Genomic DNA, 12,266 nt, shown 5'->3' with positions numbered 1-12,266 from the left:
CTAGCATCATTCCTGTCAGTGTGCAGCTGAGTGAACTGGCAGTGAACTGAAGAGGAGGCTGGCGCAGTCCTCCCACTGTCTATTGTGGCAAGACAGCACTTCAGTGTGAGTCTGTGTGTGATGGAGAAAATCTGAAAAATGAAGTCAGAGGTAAAAAATTATATATATATATATTTAAAAATACAGACTCAGACATGCAGTGTAGGCAACAGGGAAAAGAAAGATGGAATAAATTACAAGGGAAGGCAAACAGATACGAGAAAGTGAGAAATCAAATGAAGGAAATGAAGTGAAATAGATAAGAATGGACGAAAAAAAGAAAAAACACCTTCTGTCTGCGTGCTCTCATCCTGAACATCTTTGTGTCTGAGTGTCCCTGGATCACTGTGTCAGCAGTTCTCATTACTATACATGCTGAGGACATCAGAGAGCTTACCAAGTAGCCGGTAAAGCATCCTCTGTCTGCGTGCGTTCAAGTAACAACAGACGGCAAACATAAACAGCGGGAGAAAGAGATTCTCACAAATGAGCATGGAATCACTGAGGCGCTTGAAACACCTTGACACTCACACATATGTCTGTTGTCTAAGCGTCCTAAATTAGGCACATGGATTAAATTTGTACGTGCAAGAAGATTTAGTTGATTCTGGATTGAATTTTAGGCAGAACAAGTCCAGTCAGGTTCATCTAGTCTGCCCGAAGTGCTGAAATAAAGCTAGGCAATTTGTAATAAAAGTAAATGAGTCATATTAATGGGCAATTAAGCTGCATGTGAGCATTCTTAATGCCCACTAAACCAATTAAAGTGTACAAGGAGGTACCTCCGTTTGGAAAAAGAGTGAATTAATATTTAACAAGTTATCAGCCTGAACACCAGAAAAGAAACGTAGTGCAGTAGCTGTACTAGCTAGCCAGGTTCTTAGGAGTAAATTAGTTCCACTCCTTATAATTAAGACAATAGTAAATGATTCCTATTTCCACAACAGGCTCGCTGGCAAAAAGTAAGTACATTTATTTATTTAGCGCCTTTTGAAATCACAAAGTGCTTCACACCAAACAAAACCAACAATGGCAAAAAAAAAAAAACATTTTAATGAAATAAAACAATAAAATGAAATGAAATTCTACCCAAATGCCAATTTTAAAAGATGAGTCTTCAGCTGCTTGTTGAATGAGTCCACAGAGCCCACTGATCATAGGCTTCTAAGAAGTGGGGCACAGATTACGGAGCCACTGATGAGTCTAGCCCGTGACAGATATCTGATAGCTAACACCGCTTGTTTGTCAAAGTGTGCCGAGTAACTGCCTAATGTATAAATAAAGGTATGACTCATTCTTAATCAGCTCATTTCTCAGGTGACCTTGTCTGAAAAGAAATTTGCCTCCAAATGTGATTTCAAGTTGATTGTTAGTCTTAATAAGAGCAGGTTATGTTAAGGTTTTATGAACTTTGCTCCCAGCCGTACAACCCAAACACTACAGGCGGATGATGGTGCAAATATGTGTAAGAATTTCAGTGATTGTCAATGAGTCAGACACACTATGGTGGGTTTGAGTCATAATCAGTCTTATTCAGCAAGGATATACAAGCACCATGAACTTGACCTTGTGCAGCAGAGCTGGTAACAAAGTATAGCACAGAATAGCTGATGCAAAGCAATTGAATGCATAATAATAATAAAAGTGGGACACAACTTGGCCTTATTCAGCCGCATTCCCACCAGAGATTTCATATTGACCTCATATGACCTGGAAAAGCAATATGTCAACCTTTATACTCCACTGAATTTTTAATATTGCCCGGAAAAGCCTTAGCTTGAGGTGCATTGCTTTAAACAGCTTTTAAATTAAATGTGAGCCCTTACTGTTGCGTGCGGTGCCATGTTTTACAAAAACCTGGGCTTGTATCCACCTGTGTCCATCGTCAAGGCTGTATCCAGCCTGGAATTACTGCTTTATTCAGAGCAGGAAATTAACTTGAGTTTATTCAGCCCATTTCCAGGCACTCAGATTATGTCCCGCACTGGACTGGAAAATCGTGTCATTGCAGATACTCTCAGGGTAAGACTTACAGTCACAGGCATTATCTGCCTCAAGGAAACCCAGCATTTAATATTCACCATCATAGCTATAAATGGCACTGCCATGCACATAGATAAACTCTGAGTTATCTCTCAGTATGACATTCACCATACTGTAACAAGTACCAATCACACTGTACTTTATCAGCAAAAGGTTCATTTTAAAACAGAATAAGATTTTAATTGATGAAAGGGTAGACATGAATATTTAAAATAAATGCTTTTATGCACTTTCTAAAACTTTATAGTCTTTTTGCAACAAAAAGAAAGAAAAGAACAGCATGTAAAAACACATCCAAAGAAATCCAGGTCCCGCTGGCAGATATGGTTTAAATGAGGCTCCTGTCCTAGCTGTCTACATGTCACCTTATATCTCCCAAAAGGTTAGGAACGGCATTGAGTAAGATGATGTAGATATCTTTATTCTACTCTGTAATCTTGATAGCAACAAAATTCCCATTCCTGAAAGCAGAGTTGTTTGCATAGAGCAGGACAGTTTCGAGTTTGATATCTCAGCTAGTGTTATGGGACATAATCTGACTTATCACACTATATCCAGCTAAGCTCAAAGATATCTCCATCAAAACATCAAAATAGATTTGGTATTAGTCAGCCAAAGTACACAGTCCTGACATGGTGCAGAGGCAAGATGACAGAAGATAATATTCTGGATTAACCTGCTTGAATAATACTTCTCCAAAAGCAGAAAGCACATATCACAAAATATCAAATAGACACGAAAAGAGACAACACACCACCTAACTCTAATATTGCCACCTATAACTGGAAAACCCCCACTTCCACTCGCTATGTATTTCTCAAAAAAGCTCAAAGATATACTTTGGATTTGCATGTCATTAAGACACAGCATTGTTTATTTAGACATTGTCTTTATGTTTATATATATATATATAATCTGAAGTTCCCAGGACTAAATGATAGAGTGATACAAGAGACAAGAAAACTGTACTTCATATTTTGAAATAAGTGAAAAGAAAAATCATCACTAAAAAATAAATAAATAATTAAGGGAAACTAAGAAAAAATTTCAAGTGACATTTCCAGGGCAGCAGGATTGTAGCTAAAGCTCATTTATTGCATTCTCGAGATTCTCACTCATTCTCCTGCGCTTTTATCCCTGTATGAAATATTTGCTCTCTTGCTGTGATTGTTTTGTGTTGTTTTTTTAAAGTTAATATTTTAAATAATTACTGTCAAAACATTATAAATCCTTTAGGAAATCAAAGGATGTAGTTTCAAACAGAATAACTGTCTTTAATTTTCCTTTCAGTCTACAGAATGTGGCTCGCAGCTGAGGCAGGTTGCTCCCTAATATAAAGAAGCATCAATGGGAATGTGGAAAGGTGACACAAAATCACTGTAAATTTGTTTACAAGCACACAATGGAGGTAAGCAACATCTCTTCTGTCATCTGTCATCAACCTGACAAACTGAATGCTACTTTGAGTTCATTTTATCACCAAAGCACCAAAATACACAACCTTTATGTAACTCCTAACTTCTGCCTGCTGATCAAGGGCAAGTACTGACACCAAACTGACTCCGAGACACCAAAACGAAGCGGTCAACGTGTCTAAACTAGAAAATGTGAACTACATGGACATGAGTGTAATCGAATGCATGAGGGAAGGCAGCAGACACTGAAACTAAGAGCTCTGTTTAGCAAGAGTTTTCGAGTCGCAGGGACATTTCTTCCAGGAGTCGCCAAAAGTAGCTGATTGTGGGGCTTTAACCAAAAGAAGAAATCCAGCAGTGTGCACTCCTTCTGCACCTAAGATCCTTTAGTCCTCATAGACATGCTCCAATGGGGGACTCTGCAATGTATGTTACATTTTATGAACTGCTACCGCTGTCACGACTTGCCCGTGAGTGACTTGACGGTATGCTATTTTTAATTTTCAGTGCTGCTCTGCTCTGTCAAAAAATGACAGAAAGCCTACATCCTTCCAACGCTGTTAAAAGAATGATGGAAAATAAAGTAAACAGATACAGTCGGGTCATGTACTTGAATCTAAGAGTGAGTACCCAGCACTGAGGACAGTCCAAGCATTCACTACTGGAGGGCATTCTCCTCTGACTTGCTGGTCTGGGAAAACAGTGCCAACTCAGTCTAGGTCCAACCTTCGAAAAAGCAGCATGCTGGCTGCAAGCTGGGTCTTCATCACTGGCAGCTTTTCTTTCTCTAACCTTGCACTGAAGGCCAGCGTCTCTTCACTCCCTGTGTTCTGGCTCTGCTGCGGATCAATTAGCTTGAGACAGCTGTCATTTCAATTAGGCTGTACAATGCAGTGCCCGACTGCTTATCTCAGACGCAGCATGAACCGTTTCCTCCTTAACTGGATTGACACACATCTTACTTTTTATTTTTTTTCTTCTATTTTTCAAAAGGGGAAACATGATGTTCAAAATCTTATCTCTGTAAAACTATAGCAAAAATCGAAATGGGCTTTGCAGTGTTGATGGGGACCTTACACAATCGTAGGAAACTGAAAAAAGCCAGGCAAGGCTGGGAATGGGACTTTATATTAAAGCGGGGGTAAAAAGAAAACAGAAGTAAGTGAATATAATAAAAGCTGTCAGTGAAATGATTTACTGAGCCCTTATCAGATTAATAATCCAAAGCGAATCACAGTATTGAAGAATAGCAGCAATGATATCACTTAACTACACTGTGCCTGTAGCAAGGAAGCCAGTGTTCATGCGCTAATGACATGTGTGTGTGTTTGTGTGTTTGTGTCTATAAAATCACTGCTTTAGAATCTTTTAACTACCAGACAATCACAGATTTGTCTGTGATAAAATCCCAGTCCTCACACATATGTCTATGCTTATACCAGGCAAGTCATGTGTGTGTGTATGTGTGTGTCTATGTGTACTCATGTGGGGCATGCCTGTCCGTGTCTGTGCGTGTGTGTGTAGCAGATTTAGCTTTGATAAAACCCCAGTCTTTAGAGGGATTATCAGCCCATTCCCAGACAGCAACATGCTCTGCATTTATGGAGGTAATATGTTGATCCATAATAGACAGACCACCAGACAGCTAAAGGCTGTTATTGGAAATTGTGTCCCCCATATCTATACCTGGGCATAGATGAAAGAGGGATGGAAAGCAATATCTTCAGAGACAGTCGGACCTGCTGTGCAACACCTCGTGCGAGCTATCATCCGGTGAATTTTGATTTGGCGCTTGCCTTTATGTATTGACTGACTCGTCATGCTACTGTTCGTGGTGTGGTTTTGCCTCTACTAAAATCCCAGAGTGCAAACGTACAGCGGCTGCCAAGTGTAAGCACACAACGTGGCACGACACAAGACATCAGCACGCAGACTCAAAAATAATTTAGCTAAATGTTAGTACTCTTTTTTTTTTAAATGTTTCAGAGATCTTAAATTACCATTTGAATCAAAGCTATTTTCACTGAAACCAATCCGGGTGTATTTTAGTGAGATTTCACTCACTTTAATGTTATCTGACACCCATTTGTCGTTGCGTGACTTGAGCGTTTAAAAGTAGGGCAAAACCGGTGAAAAGGTCGCACATTTGTGGATGCAGGCTGTTGTTTCCTGGTCAGAGCAATAAAACTTTCTCTGCCATTATTATTTCCCAAAACAAACCCTCTGTTGATGCTGAGCTCATAGCTTAACTTATGGCTGCTTCTCTCACCACAGGCATGGTGACAGAATTACTATAAACTGAAGAAAGGCTGATATAAAGAGCACAATGAGGCTTGCTATCTGCATTATCCTTGTCTTTTTTATCTCTCTTTCTAACTCTTTTTTCCACTCTCAATCTGGGTCTCTATTTCCTTTTTTTCCCCTCCTGTCTTCTCGGCCCATCATTTACCCCCATGTCTGTTCTTTCTGCTTCATCTCCCTATGTTTCCTCTCTATCTCTCCCTACGCTCCCTTCAAATGCTCTGCCTTGTGCGCAGTCATAAAGAAATAATTTATTCCTGTCCCCCAGTGCTGGTATGTATTAGCATGCCAGCAGAGCACGTTAACTTATCTCTCGGCTACAGGCGCTGAGTGGTAAAACTAAGCTCTGATAGTTTGCAACAGGATGACCACAGAATGCCTGTAGCTCGGAGAATTAGGGCTGTCATCATGATTAGTAATGGTGGGCCTGTTTTACTGCACTGTAATTCACTGAACTGTACCAACTGTATGACTCAATGATATGCAAAAGAGGACTATCAGCCCAAAATCGGCTGGTGGAGAAAATGAAAAGATTATTAACTGCTGCTGTTTTTGACAACCAGCCCATCTCAACCAATTCTGTTCTTTTGTTAAGGCGCGCAGAACATAACACATACAAAATCTGTTTGAGCGGCTGTTGCGCTCTGAAGGTCCGACTCAAAATTTGTTTGGCCATCTGTCAGCGCTAGTATCAGAGCATCAGACAGTACATATGAGACTGTAAAAATAGCATGAATTAGATAAAGCGCAGTGTTAACATACACAGTTAAGGGTCGACGGTGTGTAGGCATCACATGCTGCGGAAACAGATTGGGCATTAAGTGGCATTTGTTGTCATTTTGTTGCTTAATAAACCAGAAAACACCACCAGCGTACACATAAATTTATTATAGGGATTTTATGTGAGCCACTATCAGCTGCATTTCCCATAACCTCCATACAGCGAGCGGTAAAAAATAAACCTGATAGCTTTCAAGAGGCCCAACCACAAAATGTCTAGGAGAATTAGGCTCATTGTAGTGATTAGTTACTCTAGGCCTGATGTTGTATTCTAATCGAATGCACTTTGCATAGCATGAGTCGGGTTTACAGACATGCTGTGCATTTTAAATGGATAGAAACAATGTGGATGTAAGAACGCTGGCATCTGCGGGATGAGAATCTAAGGTAATACATTGCTCCAACTCTGCAGTACAAAGCGTGGCTCTTATTAGACTTCACTTCCAGGCAGAGAATGAGCTGCATTTTAGTGTAACAACAAACAAGGATGGATAAGCGATTATAGTGACACAGATTTAGTTGTGCATATGGCGCATAGAAAAAGAGGGTGTTAAACCATTCCCCACTTTAATGAGCAGCTTAGATGGATATTGAGACTTCAGAACTGAGAGATGGCACAGATTGCTGCGTTAATGTCATCCTGTGTAACTCAGTGGATTAGGTTTAGATTTGCAGCTCCCACTAGGGCGACCGCATACAAGAATGTATCCTCTCATAAAGAGTCCACCGAATGGCAAATGCTACGAAAACTGCCCCACACTTGATAACAGCATTACTGATAAGCAATGTAATTAAGATGCACAGAGTGGAGCATGCTGTATTGTGGGAAAAAGCACCCCAGTGCAATCTCTATTAAAAGCCAAGTGCCGGGCATGTCATAATGATTATATATTATAACCCTGATGTGTCTGTTTTACTCACTATTTCATTATCTGAGTACTGGATGCAACTGCACAACTGAAATTCACTATGTCACATGTAAGAGCTACAGAGTTATGAGTGTAGCTTAATAGGCACTTCCTGTTCACTTATATGTTACATTGCCAAGTTGATATGATTTGTGTTAAATAAAGCTTCCATGTCTCAGAGTCCAATTCGCCATGCTCCCTCTTCCTCCCTCCCTCGATGTCTGTCTGTGTGTGTCTGTGACTCATCACCACCCATATTGTGCCACTGACCTATATCTGCCCTACCTGTGTGTCACACTATCGACTGACCTTGATTCCAACTGATCCACTCACTTCCAGACAGTGACGTGAGTCTTTAGCACAACACCAGCAGGAAGCAAGTAAAATGTTTCTCTTCCAATCAGTTCCACTGGTTACAAGAAGAAAAAAGTGAGTAATTTGATTAAAGCCGACAAAAACATTGTCAGGTACCCGCATGTCTTTTAGTAACTAATTTGAAATTTCGAACTGATTTAAGGGATATTATTGAGGTAATTTTCTCCAATGATTCTTTGCATTTTAACCTTACTTTCAATAATTTAGTATACATTAACAATGTTATTTGGCTGGATTTTAGTCTTCTTTATAATCTTATCTAAGAGTATCTCAGAGGCTTTTGGCAAATCATTTTTAAAATGTTATCTGGTTGCTCTTTGCATGTTTAAAATGATAAACAACTCATTTCTGAGCAGACACGGTAGATTAACATCAGAACACATAGCCAAGAGCCACATCCCTGTATCTCTGCCTCTCTCTCTCCCGTTCTCTGCTGCAGAGTAATGCATGGTGAAAATGTGATGCTGCAGGACCATGTGGGCTACCATGCACAAAGCGACTGGAGGTGGAGCTTGGATGCTTACAAGTTCCACTGTACGCTCTCATTGGCTCTCAATGACATCATTGATAAGGGGCTGCAAAGAGAGAGAAAGGAGTGACTCTCCTCTCTCCCTCACACTCCTGTATAGTAAAATGCAAATGCAGGTTAAGAAGGCCAGTTGAATAGCTTGTGACTCTTTTCTGACTCTTAAGAGATTCGTCTGAATTAGCTGCTGCTAAAGCATCAGGCGAAATACAAAACTGCCTTCTTCATTGTAGGATGGTCTCGCTCTCGCCTGACCCCCGAATGAACTGAGCATTTGAAGAAAGATTTCTCTTTCTACAGAACATTTCGCAACTGATGAATGCTGTGGATCACAGTGCGTGCAAATTATACGACTGTCACGCAATCGTAAGTGAAACTAACACTCAAATTTGGCCCAAAAGCGTTCTTGGGCTTTATAAAGGACCGAAATCAAATCAGATGAAACATACACTCCGACTATGACACAATGATGCTGCTGTGCTATGCCGAGACCATGCACAGATAAAACTAAACTAAAATATAAACATGTCATGAGGTAGGGACTCTACTACTACTGAACTGTACAAACTGCATCTCATCAGATGAACTTTTAGCTCGTTATTTTACAATACAGACTAGTGGTCATGTGCAACAAACTTGGACAAAACGTCCAGCTTCATTAAGGTGCTTTGGGCATTTCATGGTTATTCACTGTGTTATTAAAGAAATTTCCCCGTGCATAACAAGTGTGGATTACAAAAAGACATTGTGAGAATTGCAAGTTTACAGTATTGGTAGTCATCATTGTTTAACCATGCCAAAATTATCTTAGTTTCTCAGGAGCAATGACTAATGACTGGCATGATAAGACAAGCTGGTTGCCTCAAAATAATCTTTTATCAACTGTATATTGGTTTTAGCTTTAAGCCTACATAATATATAGCATTACAAATAAACTCAGATTACAGTACAGGGGCAACACAACGCCTTACAAAATACAGCTGATGACAAATGTAGCTGGAAAATAGTGTGTGTGTGTTTGTGTGTCCTTGCGTGTGCTAGGGATTTCACACATGTACCAGCCCTGCAAACAAGTGGTTGAACAAGTGCCACATACCATCTCCCACTAAAGAGTAATATTACCTACCCATTCTGAGGGCTGAGAAGGATCAGGAAAGCAATATCCTGCTATCCCAAGGACTTTGGCCCAGGACGCGTCTTGTATTGTGGCATTCTACATGCACATCTTTTATAATCCTCAAAGTATCTCCATGAGGTTTAGATTTCCAAGTGTGCCTAAAACACAATCCGACTGGCGCTGCTGCTGCTGCTGAAGTCTAAATCCTCATGAGATAAGTCTTCATGTTCATCCAGAAGAAAAGTGAACAGTCTCTTAATCCTTCATTTCATCTTAAAAATGGCTTGATAGGTGAATCTGTACATCTTCCATGTGGTTTTTTTTCTACACATCTTTTTTATTTTCTTAATCCATCAGACGCAAGCACTGTACTGGTTAAATTGCTTAAATTCCCACCTAAGGACAGTGCCCAGACAAATAAAAAGAAAAAAGAAAAAAGGTTAAAGGCATTGCAGTCAGTCAAAGCTACAGCACATTTTTCTCATTCAAATGGAAACCCAGTCTAAATCACATTAAACTCGCACTTTAGGAGTGAATAAGCAGCGTAAAAGTGTGTGAATGAACTCTATGAGTCGAATTTGTTTTTAGAAACTTGTAAATATATATATTTCTTTATATAGAATAACAAACTGATTTGGTTTCAAACCACATGTAAATCCTGTAGGTGTGAATTCTCCTCTTTGCTGACTAATGCAAAGTTTAAGGGTCGAGCTACTCCACTGTGGAATGCTTCAAATCCACACAAGTTGTTTGGCCACACCTTCACAACATAAAGAAAGTTTGTTTGTTTTTGAATCGTGTCCACTTTATTTTTTTAAATAACGAGGAAAAATAATAAAAAATGAAGGTGGAACTTAACAATAAAACTCAATAAACAATAAAATGTATTTACATTGACATTTCCCGGATATTTGCTTCTTTAAAAGAAAACAAGGCAAATAAAAGCTATTCAAACACTTTGAAATACTAGAATTAAACAACGTAATTAAAAATTATATATCACATAAATTTAACTTTGCAAGTTTGAAAAAGAAAAGAAAAAGTTGTTTCCTGGTGGATCTGCGCTCCTTTCTGCTAGCTTTCTTTGTATGGACTGAGAACAAAGGAGCCTTTACAGTAGCCTAACAAAGAAGCTGCAGCGACTTATACCTGTTGATCTATTTCCAAATAAACTCTAACAAGTTTCTTAAAGATTTTCAAGACGAGCTCGCTTTAGATTCACGTCATTGCATCTTTTTTGTTGCCTATAAACATCATTTCTCATTAGTGCGAAAAAAAAGTTTAATTCTGTGTTACCGTTTCTTGTTTCTTGGAGACTTTACACCTGATTGCACTGCGCGGAATTTCCATAGTGCAGAACGACAACTTCGCAAGAGCGCAAACACAACAGTCATAAAACTACTGCACTAAGAAGGAAAAAAGAAGTATTTACAAACTATCCATCAGCCAACTATGATTTTTCTCGCGTGCGTAAAAAGGTCCTTTCCTCCGCAAACTTCTGACAGGCTTTGTCTTGTGTCGCAACATCCTCGAGAGACAAAAAAATACAGCAACCCCACAAACTCTGCCTCAACTCCATGAAAGCTCCCTGACAATTGCTTCTAAGTAGCACAAGTTGAGTGTTAATGAGCGTTATGGAGATGCGTGTGTGAGCATCCCCCTCAAGTTCTCTCCTCAAAGCGACCCGCATCAGACAAAGGAACAGGGGACCGCTCCTCTCGCTCCCTCTCTCTCTCTCCTTCCTTGCTGCCTCGATTTCTCTAGCTCTCTCTCCCTCTCCCTCCTGCTTTGTGCTCAAGTTTGAGCGCTGACGCACCAACTACAGCCGCAACTTTTAACTGGGAATAAATTCCAAAAAATCGCTCGAGGTTTGAAAGCAAAGACAGTGTGCCGCTTGGAGACAACTCACCTGGGCAGTCGGCTTCCTGTGCGCGCGCTGCTGTCGGTTGTAGGAAAAAAAAAAGTTTGAGAGGGCACATCTAGCTTTGTGTTGTGGAGTCCCCCTTTGTCTACACGTGTGATAGATGGATGGGGCTCTTTTTTGGCCGCGCCTAGTTCATTTCGCTCTCCAAAGAGTCCCGCCCTCTCAAAGTCAAACAACTATGCACACAACAATGTACACTGTGGATCCGTGTGAGTGATAAAGATCACGGCGTTGGGTTCTATCATCATACTTATTATTACTATTTTACTTTATTTAAACACACTAACTCCCAATAAGTTTTTTTTTTTTTTTTTAACAAAGCAGCTAATTATATTTGTCTGTGTCGTGGGATATCTGTTTATTCTTTTTACCCAATTTTTTTTCTTCTTGCGTTTGTTTATTCATTAAAGCCTCTTTGTAGCACTGGCTTGCAAGGTGCTCTTCACTGAGCATTCTCTCTCTCTCTCTCTCTCTCTCTCTCTCTCTCTCTCTCTCTCTCTCTCTCTCTCTCGTTCAAGTGGCAACCAAAAGAAACCCTCATAAAACTGTCACACTAGAAAATCTTTGCTTGCGAAATACTTTTTTCCTCCATTCTTCTTGTCTTTTGGCTGGCTGACAAAAACTTTCCTGTATCCTCCGCGTGGAGACAACCATTGTGTCTGGACAGCAGTAGCAGGGGAACAAAGAAAGAGACCAAAAAAAGGGGGGAAATGATTTTTATTTTATTTATTCATTTATTTTTTTTATTTTTTTTTAATAAAGAATGAAGTGGTGTGTGTATATCAGTAGCTCTAGACTTGTAATGACGGGGATCCGCTGTGCTACTGCTACGTCAAAT

General features: G+C 39.9%; 1 long non-coding RNA gene across 3 annotated transcripts in view; it reads right to left on the bottom strand.

Moving 5' to 3' along the window:
• LOC102785160 (uncharacterized) overlaps positions 1 to 11,512 on the bottom strand; it is a 101,717-nt gene extending 90,205 nt beyond the window's left edge. For 2 of the 3 annotated variants that reach the window (XR_004844080.2, XR_437434.3), the window contains exons 1-2: positions 11,414 to 11,512; positions 9,514 to 9,900 (exon numbers count right to left, since the gene is read on the bottom strand). This is a non-coding gene — a long non-coding RNA (uncharacterized LOC102785160). Of the gene's footprint in view, positions 1 to 9,513; positions 9,901 to 10,800; positions 11,204 to 11,413 lie in introns of those variants that run through there. The other variant, XR_004844079.2, reaches the window with a different exon arrangement.
• Between the last annotated feature and the right edge of the window lie 754 nt (positions 11,513 to 12,266).

This window comes from Neolamprologus brichardi, chromosome 11, assembly GCF_056152115.1.
Source record: "Neolamprologus brichardi isolate AB-2024 chromosome 11, ASM5615211v1, whole genome shotgun sequence".
Taxonomy (NCBI): Eukaryota; Metazoa; Chordata; class Actinopteri; order Cichliformes; family Cichlidae; genus Neolamprologus; species Neolamprologus brichardi.
The sequence above is the reverse complement of the archived record's forward strand: the minus strand, read 5'-3'. Positions and strand labels throughout refer to the sequence as shown.